This window comes from Canis aureus, chromosome 13 (assembly GCF_053574225.1).
Source record: "Canis aureus isolate CA01 chromosome 13, VMU_Caureus_v.1.0, whole genome shotgun sequence".
Classification (NCBI taxonomy): domain Eukaryota; kingdom Metazoa; phylum Chordata; class Mammalia; order Carnivora; family Canidae; genus Canis; species Canis aureus.
Window position 1 is genome coordinate 61667708 of NC_135623.1, and position 20589 is coordinate 61688296.

At 33.3% G+C, this 20589-nt stretch overlaps 2 long non-coding RNA genes across 2 annotated transcripts in view; one reads left to right on the top strand and one right to left on the bottom strand.

The window, feature by feature from the left end:
- The window catches only part of LOC144282610 (uncharacterized), a 33075-nt gene extending 13274 nt beyond the window's left edge, over nucleotides 1–19801 (bottom strand). Inside the window, exon 1 of the long non-coding RNA XR_013351102.1 lies at nucleotides 19607–19801. This is a non-coding gene — a long non-coding RNA (uncharacterized LOC144282610). The remainder of the gene's footprint in view (nucleotides 1–19606) is intronic.
- On the top strand, nucleotides 779–5146 carry LOC144282611 (uncharacterized). The gene is made up of 2 exons (XR_013351103.1): nucleotides 779–905; nucleotides 4070–5146. It is a non-coding gene; the product is annotated as an uncharacterized LOC144282611 (long non-coding RNA).
- Nucleotides 19802–20589: the final 788 nt, after the last annotated feature.

Sequence of the window (20589 nt, forward strand, 5' to 3'; positions counted from 1 at the left end):
TGTAAAAATATAGCTAAAGTGACTTTTGGATTAAATAGTGAAACTTAGTCATAACATTGTTTTAGGATCTGAGTGTTCTGAATTAGCATAATCCATCCCCAAAATGCAGTTGTACTCTCTGCCATAGTATGCACAGTGCCTGGTATAATAGGCATCTGAACAAACGTAATCCAAGTAAATATTTAAAAAGGCTTACTCTATTAAATGCATAATATTTTCTGTGCATATTTAAGCTTAATTGTATAAATAAGTAGTTCTATGAATTATTTAATAGTTTGCTCAAACAACTGTTTATCTATAAGAGAAAAAGATACATCCAAATAGAAAACATATACAAAAATCAATTCCAGGTCAATCATAGATTTAAAATAAAAAAGCAAATTAAAAAAAAATTACCATAAAAAATACTAAAATGCCTTTTTTACTACATAGATTACATTTCCTTAAGAAGATAAAAAAAAATCTGAAAGGAAAAGAAATAAATTTCCCCAAAATACATGTAAAAACACAAAGAATTTATACACAAAGGATTTTCTTCAATTCAAGTATGATAAAATAACTGGTATCAGAATAACTTTCTTGGCGAAAATAATTATCAAAGAGACAAAATAAAAGAAAATCATCTGAAGGAATTGGAAAAATAAAGTATCAAAAAGACTACTATCTTTGAAAAAAGAGAAGCAGCACAGCTGGTGAAATCTGCTTAACCCTATCTTTTCTGAGGCCATTCCCAGGTTCTTCCTGCAGGAGTCTAGAACCCAAGATGACTATGATCTCACTTGGAAGGGAAGACAGAAGTCAGAGACTTTGGGAGGCAAAGCAGATGAAAAGTGAAGGACACAGTAATGAACGTACTGCGTAGGGGACTGTGGAAGGAAACCCCCAAATTTGCATACTAGCACATTGTAAGTCATTGTGTAATTCTTAACCAGTCATATCAATAAGAACTACCACTACATGCAACAAATGACTGAATCGCATAATCAGACACTTGAGTGCAGGAGGCTAGACACAGAGATTTCAGTTATGTGAAGTTCAAGGACAGAGAATGGTAATATATGGTGACACTATTTTGAACTTTATTTTTTAAAAATATTTTTTATTTATTCATGATAGACACAGAGAGAGGCAGAAACATAGGCAGAGGGAGAAGCGGGCTTCAGGCAGGGAGCCTGCTATGGGACTCGATTCCAATTCCCAGGATCACACCCTGAGCCAAAGGCAGACGCTCAACTGCTGAGCCACCCAGGGGTCCCTATTTTGAACTTTAAATGAATGATATGGAATGGTATATATCAAAAGTACTTAGGGGGAAAATGTATAAAGAAAACAAAGCAAATTGCTAAAAGAAGATATGTATTATGGCAGCATTCAGTTAAAAATCTCAAAAGGACACTTTATTGAGTTTATGAATACATACACATGAAATTTGAAGTTAATATTTGACAAAGTTTGGTAGAAGATACATTATATTATTCTGTACACTGAAAAAAATATATATATATTAACAATAAGGTCTGTGTGCTTGTCTTTAAACACTCTTATCCTGAAAATTATGTTTCAGTTGAAAAGTTGCTGCAATGGACACATAACCTCTGGTCAAAAGAACTGTGTGCTTTTGACAGGATTATTACTTTAAAAATAAATTTGTCAGAAGAATGGTTTATTATGTGTGGTTTAGATTTATTAAAAAAATATATCATCTGAAAAAGTTTGTCTTATAGGTTAAGACATCATTCATATTCTATTTCATACTAGGAATATGCTAATGAAAATTCTTAAGTATTTATAATTTAAGAATGTATATACCTTTCTAATAAAAAAGTGGTTTTTTTCTATGACATAATCACTTCCTCAAGAAGTATACAGTTTAATAAGAAAAAGAGAATAATTTTGGCACCAGAGCTCCTTGTACTTCCAAATTTGAATTTCCCAATTGACCCGAGAAAAGAATCAAATACTTTACCATATAAAAATATGTGGGCACTTAGAAAGTTTTTGTGCTTTACATCTATTTTGGGCCCAAACTCAATGATAGTATGTCAGTATGTCAGATGTAGTATATTTCACTGTTTGTATTTTCATTGTTTACTATTTGACATACATTTAAGCCTCAACAGAGAACTTTTCTCCAAAGGAACATACATATTTTTTTAAAAATAAAAAACTTAAATTATTTAATACATAGATTTATATGCCCTTAACTTGGTTACCTTGAACAAGTCCATCCAGGAACCAAAAAAGTAAAATCCACAATGTCTGACATTTAATGAATTATCAGGCACATAAAAAGTAGGCATAAGGTTCTTAATGAGGAGTAAAAAACAATCAATGAAAACAGAGTCAGAAACAATGTATATATAGTACGCCTAGAAGATAATGAAGCTAAAAAAAGTTATTGTAAATCTACTCCATATGATCAAGAAGGTAGAAGAAAAAATTAGGATAATAAGGAAGGACATGAAAGATAAGTTTCTTAAAAGACTCAACTGAACAACTAATGATAAAAAATAAAATATCTAAAGTAAAAATATTTGAGATGAGATTAACAGAAAATTGGACACCGCCAATGAAAACATTAATCACTTTAAAGTAGAGGACTTCCTAAAGCTGTCCTTCCCACATGAACACCCATAAGCCTTACTATGGCTCTCAATGCTTAAAAACTAACCACTATTCTCATGATAGCCTCAAAAACCTGCATGGTGCATTCCTCACCTATTTCTAAATCTCACCATGCATCATGGTCTCAGTCTCAGCAGGTTTTAGCTGCCTTGCCCTTTTTCTTTATGGCCTATAACTGAATGTCAATTGTACATGATGTTTCACCTTCCAAAATCTCACCCTCCCCACACCTCCCATTTTTCCCTAAATATCTACTTTAAATATCACCTGCAGCATTATTTCCTCAGGGAAGCTCTCTATGAATCCACAGATTAGGTTGTTATCTCTCTACCATATACTTTCATAGATCCTGTGTTTATTTTATTTTAAACTTACCAGTTGTAATTTTACATGTTTTGTGTCATATTTTTAGCGCCTACCTTTTTCACTTGTGTGCTGGCAAGAAATACATTTTGTTCACCAATGAATTCCCAGCTCACTACCTGACACATGTTAAGCAATCAACAATTTTTTTGAAAAAAATAATAAGCGAATTTATTGTAAATTAAGATTTTTCTTTGGGCTGTAATGTGTTTGGTTTATGAAGTCTCTGCTTCATTAAATATAATTATTCAGGCACAAATTTCATTAGCATTTAAGCCCCAAATCAATTAGTTTTCTGTATTTGAATTTTCTGTATTTGTATTATTCCTAAGTGGTAATTTCTCAGAAATATTAAGTAATTTATCAAGACTAACATACTAAGCTCAAGTACAAAAGGATTCAAGTTCTAACAAAAATGTGCCAGAGCATAATAAACAAAATATATTAAAATAAAGATATAACACTCTACAGGGACACTTGGGTGGCTTAGTGGTTGAGCATTTGCCTTTGGCTCAGGGTGTGATCCCTGACCCCGAGGTCCTGGGATTGAGTCCTACATCAAGCTCCCCACAGGAAACCTGCTTCACCCTCTTCCTATGTCTCTGCCTATTATGTATATATTTCTTATGAATAAATAAAAATTTTAAAATGTTATGAAATATAACAGTATATATAGCAAAATGCTAAAAGTCCTTATATTTTATAAAATCATATAGTGAGAATTTAATGCAGATTAATAGTTAAATCATATAAAATCAGCTAATAATAATCTAATAGCGAAAATATTTTCCTTCTCATTATTGAATTATATAGTCCATAAATGACAAAATAACAATTTATTCAAAAGCTTATACAAAAAATTTAAGTCTTGATGATAAAATTTAGTGAGGATGCTAGTCAGTATGTACAGTGAAAGTTCTTCCCAGTGTATGATAATGAATCAAGGTGCGTATTGAGTTTAGGGAGTAAGGGTTTCCTCTAACTAGAAGCATCACAGTTAGATTTTAAACTACTTTAGGATTCTATACATTAAAATTTAATAATAACAATAATAATAATACAAAATTATTTTCCTTACCAGTGTAATCATTGGGTGGTTGACAAAAAGGAAATAAAAACCACACTGTAAAAGATCATAATCTCATCTCAAGTCTAAAATGATTTCTACTAAAGAAGATCCATGACTAAGAGTTTACATTTCAAAATTACAAAATGTACAAGGTTTTACAACAAAGGAGTGTCAATAGACACAATAAAGAACAGACTGAAATCCTCCAGAAAGCTTCAGAAAATAGTTGACCATCTGAAAGACATTATACAATGGTATATCTAAAATTATTAAAGGCCTAAAAGAAGGAACATAAAACAAGACAAAATATACTAGAAAAGATAACTTGGAGGAAGAGCAAAAAACCCATTTCTAACATTAAAAAGAAAGTGAAAAGTGAATACAAGAAAAACTGTGGATTGTCTAATAGCACAGAATTAATAAATTCCAAGAAAGAATTGGACAAATTACATGCATCACACGAGACAAATGGATATCTATGAAAAACGAGACTGAGAGACTTGAAAGGTAAAGTAAGAAGGTACTTGTATTACTGCTGTCACTCAAGGAATCAGAACAAATATGAGTGCTATGGAATAAGAAATATATTATAACTAGACCTTACACAGTTATGAGGGAAGCCAAAAAACATAAAGTCAAATGACCAAAGAAAAAATCACTATTAAGGAACCTCAAAGAGGAGCTGATGAAGAAGAGATGAGAAGATTATTATTGTCTTCAAATTTGGTGGTTGCCTGAAGTTGCTATATGTCAATAGGATAGTAGTTGATAAGAATAACAGGACACCCAAGTAGAGGAAAGCAAGGAAAAACAGTAACCAAATAGTAATATGTTCAAAGATAACCTGAAATTCATAAAAACTAGCTGGACTCAAAGGTCAAAACCTATATATATAATGTATGTGTATGTGTGAAAAAATATAATGGGAAAAACCTAAGGGAATGCTGCATCAGTTTTGCCATTCAGTTAGAAGAAAATGTATTTGTCTTACTTGGTTTACATTTTTAATATTATTTAAACATACGTGCTGGACATATTTGGAGAATTAAAATTTTAAATTTTATAAATTAAATTTATAAAAAAACAAAATGTTATTAATCAGTGTTTATGTCTTCATTCCTTCTAACAATTTTCCTCCAGAGAAAAGACTAGACCTATTCTTTTTTCTTTTTTAAAGATTTTATTTACTTATTCATAGAGACAAAGAGAGAGTGGCAGAGACATACGCAGAGGGAGAAGCAGGCTCCATGTAGGGACCTCGATGTGGGACTCGATCCTGGATCGTGCCCTGAGCCAAAGGCAGATGCTCAACCGCTGAACCAACCAGGCGTCCCAAGACTAGACCTATTCTGATCCAATGACATGATTGGTCCCTCACTTTAAATAGATGCTGTGATGTGATGCATAGAAGTAATGTGTTCCAATCCCAGAATATGAATTGGGATTGTAGGAAAGGACACGTAGTAATGGAAATGAAGTTGATCTTTTAATAACTGTAGTAGCTGTTGAAATAGAGGAAATACTGAATAGTTTATGTGAAAATAATCCAGGATTTTTATTTTCCTTATTTTTAAAAAATATTTAATTCAATTATGTGTTTCCATGGTAAAGCCATATAATTGGCTAAAAATACACTTGAAAATGATGTCTTGTATTTTTCTAGTGCTAACAGAAAATTATCAGGGAATTAAGACAGTCGTGTCTAAATATCCTAGGTTTATTTCTGAATCTCATTAATGGTGTTTGCTTCTTAAACAAGAACATCACATTGCTGACCCTATCCTAGATAAAGCACAGGTGGTCAACACATAACAGGCACATTAAAAATATTTGGTTTTTTAATTCCTCATTTTTTCTCACTTTTGGTGCAGGTACTATCCTATTTTTCCTTAATGCAATTTAACACTTCCTCAGGTTATATATTTCAATTATTACCTTCATAATCATTAGTTTTTAATCAAATCAACTCATCTTTATTTCAGCTCTAAGCAAGATGTTGGAAGGATATTTGTGGCTATAAAAAAGAATAAATTATGTATGCTTTTTGCACTCAAGGAATTTATAATTCATTGGGGGAAAGAATCATCTAATTATAAAAAAATACAAGTTTTTAGGTAAAACTTAAGTTTTTAAGTAAAATAATATTCTATTATATATTAAATGGTGTAAGAGATAAATATCCAACTACTTAAATATAGTCTCCAGCAATTAACATTCTTCCAAAGGCCATATTTGTCTATCATTCTACAGCATTATGCAAAATTGAACAGGAAGTAGCAAATATTCTGAATACTTTTTAAAAACAGGCATGTTGGAAATAAAAGGGAAAATATGCAGATTCAAGAGCTGTTATATATGTAAAATTTTTTTAGGAATATACTGGTCTATGGCAAGCCAGGATTTCCCATCTCAGGCAAAAATAACAAGTTGCTACAACTTCTTCCCCTATCAATAAGTCACTAAGTGCTATAGCACTTGCTAGGTGTCTTTGGAGTTTTGAAGCAATACATTTTAAACTGGAGGAAGATTCTCCAACCTATTGTCAGGGCATTTGAAGTGTTGTCAGTTTTGAGGCCAAGGGCAAGACAAGACTGTGTAGCAGGTCCTAGGCTATAGAGATATCTACCCAGCCATCCAAGTCATAAGACCCAGCAGATCTGATGATGTTAGATGTATCTCTGGTGGATAAGGGTGTTGTGTGGAATCTCTGGAAATTACCAAGTATTATTGCAGAGCCCTAGGGCTGTGGCGAAGGTCATCATTCCGTGACAGGAGGCCGGCATGCTAATGTCCCTTATCATGAGAGAAAAGATAATTCTGTGACTAGTACTGCTCATTCTGAGTCAGTTATTGTCAGATTCACCAAGTCATGTAGTTGAGTGGTGCTATCCATCCATGATACAATGAAAATAGTATGTTCAGTATCACACCTGGGGTCTAAGATATAAGAAAGGTTAAAGGGCACAAGTAAGTTAGATGATCAAGTTCTCACATCACTTGTCTTTCTTACACTGAAGCAAGCCACTCAGCTCATACTCCTGATCTCTTAGGAGAGCCATTCCTACCATTCTCTTATAGAAGACAGAAAACTTCATCTGAAGATGTATTTACAGCTTCAGGATGTAGAGGTAAATTACAAATGGATTTCTTTTATAGGACAGTGCTACTTATGCGTGGTCCAAAAGAGTAACAACAGTGAGAAGTCCTATCATTGGGAAAGCTGCAGGGAGCACATTTAATTGGCTGATTTGTTTGGAGAGAGAAGTATCTTAAGACTTGCATACACACAGAATTCTATAGACAATGGTAAATGGCTTCAGAGGTAAATATTAGAAGATCAGGAATAAAAAAAAAATCTGGGCAAGAGACATATGGATGAACCTATGGAAGATGAAGTATGAAGATTTATATGTCTGATATTGACCTAGCCATAGAGCATCCAACACAGGGGAAACACATTAGCCAAGTAGATGGGATGACTTAGCCTAAGGTCATCAGTAGCCTATGTCAACAATTCCACTGCATGAGAGAAAGGAACATAAACAGAATGGCCATGGTGGCAGGGATGGTGGTTAAACATGGGATTAACAACATGGGCTCCATCTCACTAGAGTGAATTTAGTGATACTACTGTCAGTGTCATATTGTCACTACCAAATGCCTAACTTGCTAGCCTCAGAGACTGACACTGAACTCTCAATATGGTAAAATCTCTCAGGCCAGTCACTTAGTAGCAAGTGGATTATGTTGAACTTCTACCACGATGGAAGAGGCAGTGATTCATCTTCTAGAATTAATACCTACTAATTTAGATTTCTCTTTTCTGGCTTCAGGAATACTGCTAGCTCCAGCATCAGAGAATTCTTTATCTATGCATATGTTACTTAGACTGAGGGAATCATTTTATGGAAAAGCAAGAATTACTTGGGTTCTACATTGTACAATATAGTGCATTACCTAGAAAGAGTCAGTCAGCTATAACTCGGTTGATCATTTTAGAGTTCTTTTGCTAGGAGAGCAGAAAGAAGAAGAAAACAGAGTTATTACATAGAAGGTAGATAATTAACCCTTATTATGATAAGGAGCTAGGAATTCTGCTACAGAATGAGATAGGAAATAGTAGGTCTAGAATTCACTAAGACATTTTTGATACTCCCATGCCCCATCCTAATAGTAAGTGATGAATTGCAAGTAAATGCAAGATTCCCAATGCCCCAAAACACTTGTGCTGAGGTATGGGTCAACCAAATAGGCAAACATCAGCCCAGTTGATGTGATGTCCAAATGTGAAGAAAATACAGAATGAGAGGTAGTGGAAGAGGAAGTTGGCTATCACAGCAAGGACAATAGCTTGTTCCAATAATAAGCATTAAGTATGAAATTCTTGCCAAGGGACTTATGCATATTGTGAGTGGATCCAAGTGAGGCAAGAATGGACCATATGAATATTACTTTTGTACTGACATATATTCTCTGACTACAACCATGGCTATGGTGAACAATTCCAAGCAGGCTTTAATCTACTTCACACTCGTGGTGACTAAAGTCAAGTATGTACCATACGTACAGGACTATGTATATGTATGTTAGGACTTTTCTGTTGCAGAGGCATGGGACACTTGAAAAAGACACTTGACATTCATATACAAATGTCACATGGGTGTGGTGTATCTACACTCTAAGGACCAAATCTCTAAGGACCAAATCTCAAGGCATGGAGCTGATAGAAAAATCCTCTATTTCATTCCTCAGGCAGACAATTACATAGCTCCTCAGAAGGACCTGGTGGAATCAGGCGTCCAAAGCCCACAATGATCAACATTCAATAATTGACTTTTATTTTTGTTTTCTCTCTTTCTCGTTTCATTCTCCTCATTCTTTATTCTTGCTTTCGAAGTTTGGTTCCTTCATAAACTTTGTGCATACAATGTCATCTGATTGTTATAAGGATTACGTGAGGTGTCAATTGTAAACTACTTAGAACAGTGCCCGGCACACAATAAGTATTTTATATGTTGTTACCAATTAAAAAACAAATGATAATAAAGTTTTAAAAGATTAAACAGGATGGTCTCAGATATATAGATAGAGATATATATGAGAGAATATAAATTAGAAATTACTTTTTCCGGAATATATACCTTTCTTATTTGTACTACCTTCAACTCCCAAACTTTTCTCATTTCTATGCCATTAGAATTAATTTGCTTTTGACTCTATTCACATAATGAACTTCTGATGCTAATGTAAAACATGAGACCCTAGATCACTCAACATAATGAAAACTCTCCACTTAGAATAATAATAGAATGCCCAAGATAACAAATTAAAGATACTGCTGATAACAAAATCTGAGCAGTATTTGCAAACTACATCGATATCAAGGCAAAGACTTTAAACGTATGGTTTCCAGATTATCATTACAAGTAGATGGATAGATAGATGGATAATAGAAGAAGGTGATAGATATAGATGATAGATTGATAAATAGATGATAGATAGATAGATGATAGATAGATAGATGATAGATAGATAGATAGATAGATAGATGATAGATAGATAGATAGATAGATAGATAGATAGATAGATAGATGATAGATAGATAGATAGATAGATAGATAGATAGATAGATAGATAATAGATAGATAGATGATAGATAGATAGATAGATAGATAGATAGATAGATAGATACCTATCTCTTGAAGCTGTGCAGAAAGTGGAGAAAAGAAGGAGATATAGGCATAGTATCTTATGAATCCTAATTCTAAAGGTCCATTTCCTTAAGGGAGTAAAAAGGGAGGAGCACATCTGTGACATTTCCTTAGGCCACTGACAAATATCCTGCATCCATCTTCCTCTTGCAGAAAAATAGTTGATTCACATGAATATATATGTCCATTCGAATAGCCTCTAGCCTTGCACAAGAAAAATAGTCCAAAGAAGTACTGAATTATCCTTTCTTAATGTGCCATTTCTTCAAATATACTACAAAATTATTCTCGTAAGTCCTCTTTTCCTCGAAAGTATAATGAAATACATTTTTTCATTGTATAGAAAAATATTTCCATGATTAATTATATAAATAGGATATATATATATGTATATATAAATATAATACTTAGAGTAAAAGAAAGGTTAGTAAAGGTTTCATGTCTGCATGTAAGAAATTGGCTGAAAAGCAGAGTGAAATCTGGAAAACGACAGAAAAATCTCCAAAGCATTTTTCTTCGGTATTTTGGATACTTAAAAGTATTGTTAAAATATGTTTCCTTTTTCAATCTTCTTCCTGTCATAAATATTATTATCTACCATGGAGACAGCCTTTATATTCAGCTATCACCCACAGACATGAACAGCACTCCATGTATGCATTATAGTATGTTAAAAAAAAATCTAAGGTTGAAATACTTCACACGATGAATTGTTGCTACAGGGATTTTATCATTAAGTGGATTTGGTAAAGAGTATTAAAGGATTCATCTAAGTACAAAAAAATCACTTGAGAATCATCCTTGCTTCTTGACTGTCCTCTGGGTAAAATACTGGTCCTCCCCAATCATATTTTTGGAGAGTAAAGTGTTATTCTTAACTACATAGTTATTCTTCAGAGAACAATGTTAAACACATCTGCTCTGGATCTATTATCCAGCCCCTCCTTTCATCACATCAATCTATTGTTATGCAGAGAAGGGCGAGAATGTATAATAGATGAGAAGTGTATTGTTTTATAGCACTTGTCAATCTGACACTTAAAAAATACCTGCATGGAGGTTTGGTTTCAAAGAAATGACTTTCTCTTATGGAACCAACATTTCTTAGTAAATCAAAAGAAGATATAGATTGCAAAGAATGCAGTCAAGGTATCTAATCATGTCTGAAGGGTAAATACAAGCACTATACCTAGGTGCCATTCCATGCTGGGATATTGACAATTTGCTTTTACCATTTACTTTAAATATTAGAGAGCTTGGCTTATTTGACCTTAAATGATACTGTAAACCAAATATGGAGTGGAATAGTTTCGAAATGCCAAAAGATCCCCCTTTCTAAACTGTCCGTGTTGTTTTTACATATTTAACCCAGATTATTTTGTTTCCATGTAAATCAGATTAATAAATATAAGAAAATGCTCAATTTACTGACAAGCTTAGTTTCTCTTCTGAGATGAGGTCCTAATAATTCATCTTTCCCAATTGTAAAGGAGAACATATTCTTCTCATTTCCTTATCTTTGCATTCAGTTTTCACCTAGTTTATATCTCATGATACCAAAGTGTATTCTTTACCAGATGCCCACCAATACCAGAACTACATCCTTTGTGGAATATACTACCAAGGTGCTTAGAAAGGGAGTATGAAATGATTGAATACATCAACAAAAAACTTACAGGCACAATGCTAACTTTTCTTGTTTTTATAACTAGATATGTCTCTGTGGGGTCAGGGGAAGCTACGGAATTCCATCAGAGAAGTTATAAGAGGAATACAAATTTCATTCCTGTCATCACTGAGTTTAAAAACAAAAGGATAGGAAATATACTGAAGAGTAAGAAAGTTGGTGGAAGAAACTCAAGTCATAGAATTATTGCCCCCAATGCCTAATAAAATGAATATGAAGCCACAAATCTTATAAAAGAGAGGAATTCACAGTAGTAACCCAGAAGGAACTGATGCCACCTCATTCCAAAAAGAAATAAAGATTCTGGTACCTTGACTCAGACTCCATACCATGTTCAAAACACACACACACACACACACACAACGACTCTCAAAATTAATACCAAGAAAGAATATGACTGACTGGGGGGCACACTTGTGAGAATTCTCATTATTACAGTTGACATTGGAAAGAAGTGAACGAAGATTTGCATGAGACATAGGATTTCTGCAGAAGTAAGAAAAGTGTAAAATTTTGACATTTTCCAGTGTTCCTTGCAGAAATGTGGTAATGGTAAGAAACCCAAAGTTATGAAAATAGATATCTTAAATCTTGTTAGAGAATATTTGCCAGGATCTTAGAAGAAAAGAAGACCAAACTGAAATTCTTCCATGTGCTCAAACTACAAATGCAGAATAAAATTCCCTTCTAATGGGAGCTTAGAGGGAAGACAAACAGTCCTGGGTAAGTAGGGAGTTACCTGATGTAAGAAAAATTGCTTTAAAGATAGAGAAAGTGGGAGAGCTGACCACATTGAATTTGAGCAAATGACGAGTGGTACAGCATGGCAATCTGGTATCTGCCAAGAAAACCATAACTAATAAGAAAAAAATGGGAAAATTGGTGGTAAAGAGAGAGAAATAAAAGAAAAAGAAAGAAAGAAGAAAGAAAGAAAGAGAAAGAAAGAAAGAAAGAAAGAAAGAAAGAAAGAAAGAAGAAAGAAAGAAAGAAAGAAAGAAAGAAAGAAAGAAAGAAAGAAAGAAAAAAGAAATGCAGTAAACCAAAAGAAGGAAACAAAATAAGGAGTTCATTTTAAAAGAAAACATAATGAAATGATCAACGGAAAATGTAGATAAGAAAAATAGAACACAAATTTAAAAATCAAAGACCACAATAATAAGATTAAAATAGTTATCTGAAAAGGAAGAGCTGAGGAAGTCAAGAATCAAAATAACCAATTGAGAGAACTACATTACAGATCATCTCATAACAGAACAAACACAGATGAAAATCTGGTCATTGGCCCAAAGGAACTTACAGTCATCAGTGGGAACACAAAAGAGAAAGACAAAGACTACAGAAATCAGAGTCCATAGCTTTGATTTGACTTAACAAGAATTCCCATGCCTTTAAGAAAAAGGTAAGAAACTTTGAAAACCTTTGAAAACCCCAAATATGCTCAGATTTCAGAAAAATGCATGTCCATTTCCAAAACACAAAGCTCTGTTAACCTCTTTATCTCATTGTGTCTTTGTCATAGTCATGAGGTTAGAAGGTCTAACTTCTTTCCATTTAACAGATAACTAAACTGAGATGCAGAGAAATTGGGCTTGGCCAAGAGCAAATGTCAAGGAAGTTAAAGCGAAAAGTTATTAATTTAGATGTTCTTGACTTAGAGCTGATGCTCTCTCTTTTGTTTCAGAAATGGCCAGTTAAGGTATATAGTAGTGGTGCAGGAAATACTAACTGTGAAACTGTGAGGGCAGGATTATAGTACAGGCATTTATCTATCATTTAAAAATGTCTTATATCTTTCTTTGAATTGTAAGCAACATCAGATATTATTTCAAATGATATCTCCAGAGAATAACTGAAAATAACTCAAATTGGATGAAATACAGCAGCAGATTCCTATAGGGACCAATTACAAATAAACAGCCTCATTAAAGCTGTAAATGCTTATAAAGTACATCAGAGCAGGAACATCCAACAGTGAAGCACAGGTGTACACAGTTACTACCAATATTTAGCATAATTTAAATTTGGAACATAATTTAAAGTAATTTAAGGGAAAGTGCGGGCATATGAGGATCTCCCAACCAAATGATGATGGAAGAAACTGCAGTACAAGATTGAAATGTCTACTTTGTTCTGTATTGTGTTTGTCCAATTTACCCTCTCTGTCCCCCTATTTCTCCCTTCATTAGAAACTATCTAGTGCTTTCTATAATTCATTGATGTGCCTCACATTGACCTTTCTCCTTTGAAAATTATTCCACATCTGTTCATACATTCTCCTCATTTAGACAAGTCATTACATTCTTTCTTCCTTCTAGAGTTTTAGAACTAAGTTTCATTAACATGACCAGGAGGATATTTATCAATATATATCTTAAAGTACAAATGCATTTCATAAAATGAATTACATAAAGAGAGAAAAATTAGAGGAATAGTTATTTGAAGATGATAGGACAGAAAAAGTATAATTATAAAGAAATGCTTGGAATTATAATTTCCATTTTTGCTTTCTAATACCAGAAAACTGAATTTAACATGATAGGTTCATTTTTTACCACACTCAATATGTTCCATCAATACAAGTCTATGAATTTTGTATTGAGACTAAAATGGAATTAACTGGAAGAATTCCTGTTAATGCCTTCAAATCAGTAGTAGGAAGCTCTATAAATAGAATGATATCGAGGCACAAGTTAGTTTATTCTCAAGTTAACAATTTACCAACTGTGATTTTTACATATACATTAGAGAAAAAAGTTATCTTAGAATAAATTATTTGAAAATCACTTTGTCTGCCTAGAACACAGTTAAATTTGACTGTTAAATTGTTGAAAACTGAAAATGTAAGTAGTCCATCTGTTTAACCTTAGTCAAAATATTAACACTCTTGGCTAGTTTTCTCATCTATAGAATCAATATTGGATAGAATAAACTAGGTGCTTTTAACTTGGGAACAAAAATCTTTTGTTAATAAAATATATTTTGGCCTCTGTCTTGAAGACATTTCTGAATGTCCCAGAATTTTTTTGTAAAAATGACGTATAACTTCCTGTGTGCCTTGTTTTGGAGAGAAGATCAATACATTTCATCAGATTCTATGCAAGGTGGACTGCATGTTTCTTTGTATTTCTAATATTCTATTGATGCTATGATGCTCTATCTGTGGTTCACTGAGTGGGGGAGAGCAATCTGTGAAGGTTGTTGAAAATATGGATCATTGGAACACACCAAAAAAGTTTTTGATTCAGGAGTCCTGGGGTCAAGCTGACATGAGAAGCACTGCCACAAGACCCGTTGCAATTATAGATGTGATAACCAAAATGCAGTTTAAAGTATTTTAAAATGATAAAACAATATTCTCTTATAGTCTGTGCTGATTAGCATAAGAGAAGCCAAGCCCCTTAAAGTTTCTTTATTGATATTTTTTTAATTTTTATTAAGGTGGCTCTCCTGTCTATACTTTCACAAGCAGGGGAAATATTGGAAATGAAATCTCACTGGATAGCTTTAAGTCTATGTAGAATGTTTTATGAAAGGTTTAGATACATAGGAAAACAAAACTATGAGCTAAAATAACATTTGAGTTTTATATACTACTACACTATGGATTTATAATGTAGTTGTGTTAGCTTTGTGGTTTTTTTGTTTGTTGTTTGTGTTTGTGGCTGTGTTTTTTATTTTGAATTGGAAAGATCTACTTTTCTTCCTATAGAGTGCCCATTTCTTTTTTGGCATTGCTTATAATTCTTCAAGGGTTTATACATTAAAGGAACTCTAAAAACAATCATGTTCCTATGGAATCAAAGCCATTACTTTTAAATTTCTTTATTCCATTGCTTATCACTTCCACAAAGTTATCTCCTTTGTGGAAGGAGACTTCCATTGAAGTCTCCTGGAGAGTTTTCAGGGGGCATGAGACTACACTAGTTATATTTCTAATTATTACTGATAAGAAATGGAAATATCTGCTTTGTCCAGATGAGGTCATTAGCTAAAAGCTAAGGAAATGACTGCAGTACATTAAAACATTCATCTAATTCACTTTTTAAGCAGTCTTGTCAGGCTGAAAAACGAGGAATTTAACAAACCGTAAATGTTCTCATAAAGCCCTTTATATTAAGTTCTAGCAAATTAAGATTTTTTCTTTAAAAAATAAAATAAATAAACTGATGGCCTCTAAGCATAGTTTTTGGAAGTAATCATCAAATAAACATCAAAGAACAAATTCAGACTTAGTAGAGATGTTATTCAAAAGGATGGTTGTAAAGTAAGGAAAGGCACTATTACAATAGAAAGTGCTCACCATAGATAAGCAAACATCTTAGGGTTAAGTCAAAAAGGGCATTTCCCTTACAGTGAAAAAAGGCTAGGAAAAAACAAAGTGTGGGCAAGTTGGATGAAGGACTTGTATGATAAGACGGAGTAAAGAATGCTTTACCCAGGGGGAACCTGGCTAGCTCAGTCAGTACAGCATGTGACTCTTGATCATTTGTAAGTTCTAGACCCATGTTGAATGTGGAGATTACTTAAAAAAAAATAAAATATTTTAAAAAATGAATGTTTTACCCTGAGGTCAGCCTAGACTATGGTGGGCTCTGAAGAAGGGCTGTGTGGTGGCTCAGGATGAGGGTGGCCCAAAAGCTTGGGACCTGGGGCATGGAGAGAAGGTTGACCAAAGTTTGGTTAATAAGCACTTGGTTCCAAAGGATCAGTGGGGATAGCAGTTTATTTAATCATTTATGAGGCAAAGAATAAGAATTTGGAGACTCTGTGTCTGGCCATATCATACATAAACAAGAGACTATTAATTGAATTCACAGAAAGAACTTTTCCCTATAAAATGAGTTGACATTGCTCATTATGTCCTAAGCACTATGCCATTTGCCAGGTTGCTGGGCATGAAGGCATCATTCATATATAATTTTGTTTTTAAAATATTTTTTTTATTTTTAATTCAAGTGCAGTTAACATAATGTTATATTAGTTTCAGATGTACTAGTGATTCAAGTCTATACATTACTCAGTGCTTATCACGGTAAGTGTACTCTTAACCCCTTTCACCTATTTCACCCTTCCTCCCCTCTAGTAACCATCAATTTATTCTCTATATTTAAGAGCCTGTTTTTTTTTGTGTGTGTGTGTGTCTTTTTTTAAAACTTTTTCATTTGCTTTGTTTCTTAAATTCCTCATTTAAGTGAAATCATATGGTATTTCGTCTTTCTCTGACTGGTTTGTTTTACTTAGCATTATACCCTCTAGATCTATCCATGTTGTTGTAAATGACAAGATCTCATTCTTTCGTACGGCTGAGTAGTATTCCATTGCATATACATCCCACACCTTCTTCATCCATTCATCTATTGATGGATACTAGGATTGCTTCTATATTGTGACTACTGTAAATAATGCTGCAATAAACATAGGGATGCATGTGCCTTTTTAAATTAGTGTTTTATTTTCTTTGCATAAATACCCAGTGGTGAAATTACTGGATCATATGGTAGTTTCATTTTAATTTTTTTTGAGGAACCTCCATACTGTTTTCCACAGTGGCTGTACCAGCTTATATTCGTATCAATAGTGCATAAGAGTCCCTTTTTCTCTACATCCTCCACAATACCTGTTGTTTCTTGTGTTTTTTAGTTTAGCCATTCTGACAGATGTACAGTGATATCTCATTGTAGTGAATTTGCATTTCCCTGCTAATGAGTGCTGTTCAACATCTTTTTACCTGTCTATTGTCCATCTGTATGTCTTCTTGGGGAAAAAATGTCTATCCATGTCTTCTGCCAATTTTAATTGGGTTATTTGGGATCTTTTGGTGTTTAGTTGTATAAGTTCTTTATATATTTTGGATATTAACCTCTTAACAAATATGTCATTTCCAAATGGCTTCTCCTATTTGGGGGTTTGTCTTTAGTTTTATTGATGGTTTCTTTCACTGTGTAAAAGCTTTTATTTTGGTGTAGTCCTAATAGTTTAATTTTGGTTTCGCTTTCCTTGCCAAAGGAAACATATCTAGAAAAGTATTCTTATAGCTAATGTCAAAGAGATTACACCCTATGTTTACTTTTAGGGGTTTTATGGTTTCAAGTCTCATTTGGATCTTTCCATCCATTTTGAGTTTATTTTTGTGTATAGTATAATAAAGTGATTCAGTTGTATTCTTTTGCATGTAGCTGTCCAGTTTTCCTAACACCATTTGTCGAAGAGACTATCTTTTTTCCGTTGTATATTCTTGCCTCCTTTGTCATAGATTAATTGACCATATAATCATGGATCATTCATATTTAATTTTAAACCTTCAGGAGTAACAACTCCTAGGCTATTTTAAAGTTTATATATGACCTAATGCTCCTAAATCAAATTTGGGATCATTAGAAAATCAAATCTTAAACATTTCTATTTAATAAACATTCTAAATTCAATAATCATCTTAAACATATCTCTGTACATCCTCCTACCCCTTTTCCTTATCATCATCACCACCTTTTAAAACATAAAGTATGGAAGCTTTAGAATAACTGGACTGTTTCCATAAGCTATATACCATATGCCTATACTCTTATCTGGCTGTTTCTCTCTACTCACTTCAGAGGAAATCTGTTGATCTACAAGCTATAGATGGACACTCCTCCTCCACTGGTGGAAATGGAATTCCCCTATTAAACTTCATAAAGGGTCATACAGTTTTATAAGAAAAGCAAAGGGAAGACAGATTTGTGCAAGCTTCTTGGAAGAGATGGAATACAGCTCTTCCTATACTAAGATGAAGTGGACCTTTGCCTCAGGCCTGGTGCTTTTAGTGTTCAGCAATTCTTATGATTAGAGAAAAGTATGTATTTCAACACCTAGTTCTAAAAAGCAAGAGACATAAAACAATGAAATCTACTTCCATGGGCACCAGACAGAACTGTTGTTTTCATTGTCACTATATAATCACACATTTTTAAAATATTCTCTGTAATTAGTCCTTACATTTTAAGCTGCCCTTTTGTGATTAATTTTCCTAATCCAATGTGTTCCTGCTGTCCACTTAAACCTGATTTCACCTCATAAAAATATTGATTAATGTGGAAAAATATCTAGATTTCAATGCTACATACCTGAGAAGCATACCCCTAGAATATGACCAGGTATTATGTTAAAATGAAAAGGTGTAATAATGTTACATATAATGCCACACCTTAAAGAAGGTACCTTTGACTAGGATGATGAAACAGTATAAGTAGATGTTAATATTTGATTATAAGCTAAGAGGAAGTCTTGAATATCATGCTGGCTCATGAATTTTAAGATTTATAGCTCTAAAATATAAATTATGGTTCATAGAATTTTCAAGATTTATATCTCTAAAATATACATAAATAACTCATAGAACTATGGGTCAAAATATAAGCAAATATGGTTATTGATCTAACTATTTTAAGCTGCATACACTAGCAAAAAATGATGTAAACATGTTCATACCAAACAGGAAGACAACAGTCAAATGCACAGACTTTGACTAAGTCACCTCAGTTTAACTTCCAGCTGAACCATTAATCTTGGGCAAGCTACCTTGGTTGAGCTACTCCTTACCTCAGTTCCTCAACTGTATTGTGAATATTAAAACAGCACTAAATTCAAAGTCTGTTCTAACTATAAAAAGAATTAATTGATTATTATAAAGATTTTAGAAAAATCCCTGACATATGTTCAACACTCAGTAAATGTTAGCTATTATTAGGCCACAGAACTTTTAGTGAAGACTCATTTTTCAATGTACTCTAAATGAATGTTTCTTTATTACATAGTATTACTATGATGATTATTGCGAACTGATTGCAAGATAAGCATCATACACTCCAACAAACGCACACACTCACATACACATACATAAAATCTTATTTGATTTTTTTCATCATTTAAGGGTTTATAAGTATTACTGTAATGCCCATAATACCAAATAGGAATTGAGACATAGAGTTGCAAAGTAACTTCTTCAAGATCACAGACTTTTTAAATAATGAAAAAAACAACCAAACCATACCAAAACAAAACAAAATAACATACACTACTTTAGTAGCAAAAAAATCTAGATTCTTAATCACGATATATAATTTACTAGCTGTATTGGCTATAGAAAGCTAACTGTCTGGCTTATTTCCTCACCTGTAAAATGGGAGTAACATTCTGTGCCCCTGCCTGCTTCTCGAGTTAGTGGAATCTAATGATGTAATAATGATGAAAACATTCCATCAAATGGAACAGGAATAACTGAAGATTCCTCAGCTTGTGGTATATGGGTCTCTTTAAGAGTGCTTCAGATTGCAGTGTTCTCAGCTACCTCCTCAAAGAGCATGGAGCTTGGTTTTCCTTTGATGAACAGGCCGGCTATTCCCCATAGCAGTGTCTGAAGGAAAGGAGAGTCTTTAACATCTATAATCAGAGCTGGTGTCTGAATGTGAATGGACTTTTCTTTTCTGTCTGTGGTTGCTGGGTTGCCAGGAGATGTCGCTGCCTGGGGTTATTACATGCACACATATAGATCTCATTTGAAATGCTAAATTTCATAAATTTCTCCCTCTCTGCCCTAAAGATAAATGTGTTTTGCTCCTCAAAACTATCTTAGAGTTACCAAAATGAAGCTGCAGAGATCCTAATGACCCAATTCATCTTATGTAACACAACCATCTCCTCCAAGTAAAGATTCTCAAAAGCATTTTGGTAATTGAGGATTTGAAAGACATAGATTCAAAGACTATGGCTAAATTCTACCTCATGTTCGTATACCAGAAACAATCAAGTCTCTACAACATAGGCCTTTTTACTCATCCTTCCCTCATCTGCCCAAACTTCGACTTGTCTTCTAGTGTTTTTACAAAACAGGAGTCCCATCATCTGTCTTTGGGTTCTTTAAAGGACCCACGGTTTTTCAAACAAGCCTGAATCTACCCCCAAGCTTTGGTTCTGACAATAATATATATTTAAATTTGGTAAAATGTATTTTATAAACTGCCATTGCTATCCCGATATCAATAATACAAAAGAAAAATATGCATATATTAGTATGGCAAGTAATATGGAATCATAACTATGGTTATATTGCTTGCATTATCATTTTAAAATGGGGAAATCTAAAATAAATACTGTAC